Source organism: Hyperoodon ampullatus, assembly GCF_949752795.1.
Source record: "Hyperoodon ampullatus genome assembly, chromosome: 1".
Taxonomy (NCBI): domain Eukaryota; kingdom Metazoa; phylum Chordata; class Mammalia; order Artiodactyla; family Ziphiidae; genus Hyperoodon; species Hyperoodon ampullatus.
This window is the reverse complement of record NC_136914.1, coordinates 151,958,824-151,961,202: the sequence shown is the minus strand read 5'-3', so window position 1 is coordinate 151,961,202 and position 2,379 is coordinate 151,958,824. Positions and strand designations below refer to the sequence as shown.

General features: G+C 41.8%; 2 pseudogenes across 2 annotated transcripts; both read right to left on the bottom strand.

The window, feature by feature from the left end:
* Nucleotides 1-404: 404 nt before the first annotated feature.
* LOC307054121 (ubiquitin-conjugating enzyme E2 N-like) lies at nucleotides 405-863 on the bottom strand (annotated as a pseudogene). The gene has a single exon. The product of its transcript is annotated as a ubiquitin-conjugating enzyme E2 N-like (transcript).
* An 807-nt stretch (nucleotides 864-1,670) lies between these two features.
* LOC307054070 (thymosin beta-4-like) lies at nucleotides 1,671-1,810 on the bottom strand (annotated as a pseudogene). The gene has a single exon. The product of its transcript is annotated as a thymosin beta-4-like (transcript).
* Between the last annotated feature and the right edge of the window lie 569 nt (nucleotides 1,811-2,379).

The window sequence follows — 2,379 nt, the reverse complement described above, 5'->3', positions numbered from 1 at the left end:
ATAAAATTAAAGTAAAACTACCTTCCCCCCCCACCACTAAAAAAAATAATAATAAAATAAAGAAAAACACCCACACCCCTGCAGCTAACCCTGACAACTACCTTCATTCCTAGTGCTTTATACTTAAACCCTGATGGGGGAAATGAATAAAAGCAGAGAAAGGCCACTGCTTTTAAACATTTTGCAACAATTCAGATGATATTTCTAGCCTCTGCTCATGCTTTACAACAGTGAATCAGGACAAGACATAGATTTGCTACTGTGCATTTAATCACCAAAGGACTGAAGATGTCTGGGCTTTTATTCTGTAATGTTTCTAAGACTGTGTCCATTAAATGCAAACAAAAAAGGAAGAAGCCTTGGCAGAACAGGAGAAGTGATGTACACTTGATGATTGGATAGATTTAAATATTATTCGTGGCATATAGCCTAGTCCATGCTCTAGCTGTTTCTATGGCTTGGGCTTCGTTGGTCTTCCACTGCTCCGCTACATCATTTGCTGATGGGTCATCTGGGTTGGGAACACTTAACAAAGCCTGGATCGATAGCAGGACTGCACGGATCTGCAGTGCTGGAGACCACTTATCCTTCAAAATATCTAAACATATTCTTCCCAACTTGTCTACATTAGGATGATACATTTTGGTCATGAAACATACTTTAGGGGCTGCCATTGGGTATTCTTCTGGAAGGAAAAGTTCAAGTTTAAAAGTCCCTCCCTCAAAGGGGGAATACCTGAGGGCCAGCAATGACCACATGAAAATAACGGGCATTGCTCTCATCTGGTTCTGCTTTAATGCCGGAACTGGTTCTGCCAGCAAACACTGGGTTTCCTTGATAATCCTGCGGGGCAGCCCGGCCATCTTGTCGGATCCCGAGTTCAGCCTCTGGTCTGGTCTCCGGCCCACTTTATCTCTTGTTCCTAATTTTATTCTGCATCAAACAACAACAACAAGTGTCTGTAACATTTTAGACTTTGTTATATTCAAAGCCAGTTTATCTTCAATCAGTCATGCAGGGTTATGTCAAGGGAGGATGTCAAATCTCATTCTCTGAATGTCTTTAAAAAGAAAATACATTTCAGGAATACTCACAAACTCTTGGATTAGCAAACTCAAACAAATATAGAACATATTTAACGCTGATGAATGTAAAGCGTCCCTCATATGTTGCTGGTGCTTTCTTGAAAACAAAAAAAGTCATAGTTGTAGTAAAAAATAAGTTGTATTAAAAGTCATAAAATCTTTTTTTTTCAGGTTTTAAAACTTTTTATTTGCATATTAAAAAATTGTGCATTCCAATAATTAAAATCATTTGAACAACAACAACAACAACAAAAAATGGCACTCTGATTAAACTGAATTTTACAGCCCGCAGGACACTTTGGACCAGCTTGCTCTTTACTCTAGATTTCACTGTCATCCCACCCAGCCTCCTCCTTCACCAACATGCAAGTTCTTTTCCTTCCCTGCCAGGCAGACAGGCAGATGGGAGGCAGGTGCGGCCTTCGTTGTCAGTAGTTCTCCATTCTTTGATGTGAAAAGGGGGAGCACAGTCATTTAAACTTGATCCAACCTCTTTGCATCTTACAAAGTTAAACAGCTAAAAGAAGTAAAATAAGAAGGCAATGCTCGTGGAATGTACAGTGCATATTGGCGGCACACGCCTCGTTACGACTTGCCTGCTTGCTTCTCCTGTTCAATAGCTGCGACTTTCTTGTGAAGGCAGTGAATTTTTCTCTTTCGTTTCTGTTTTCTTCAGTTTCGACATCGAATTTCTCAATCTCAGCCATATCGGGTTTGTCAGACATGGCTGCAGAGGAAGCTGCGCAGTGGTCGCCGCCGAGTGCCCCAAAGTCATAAAATCTTAATGCTCCTTCAGCTAGTAATTCCCTCTCTAGGAAAATAATCAGAAACTTGAACAACCATTTCTGTAAATGGATGATCATTGCAGCATTCTTTATCAATAACAAAGTAAGCTTGACTGTTGAACTGTAGAAACAAGGGTAAACATATTTTGGTGTATCCATATGAGAGAAAAGTGCAGCCATTTAAATTAATACTTTTCGGGCTTCCCTGGTGGCGCAGTGGTTGAGAGTCTGCCTGCTAATGCAGGGGACACGGGTTCGAGCCCTGGTCTGGGAAGACCCCACATGCCGCGGAGCAACTGGGTCCGTGAGCCACGGCTACTGAGCCTGCGCGTCTGGAGCCTGTGCTCCGCAACAAGAGAGGCCGTGATAGTGAGAGGCCCGCGCATCGCGATGAAGAGTGGCCCCCGCTTGCCACAATTAGAGAAGGCCCTCCCACAGAAACGAAGACCCAACAGAGCAAAAATAAATAAATAAATTAATTAAAAAAAATTAATACTTTTCAAGAATAT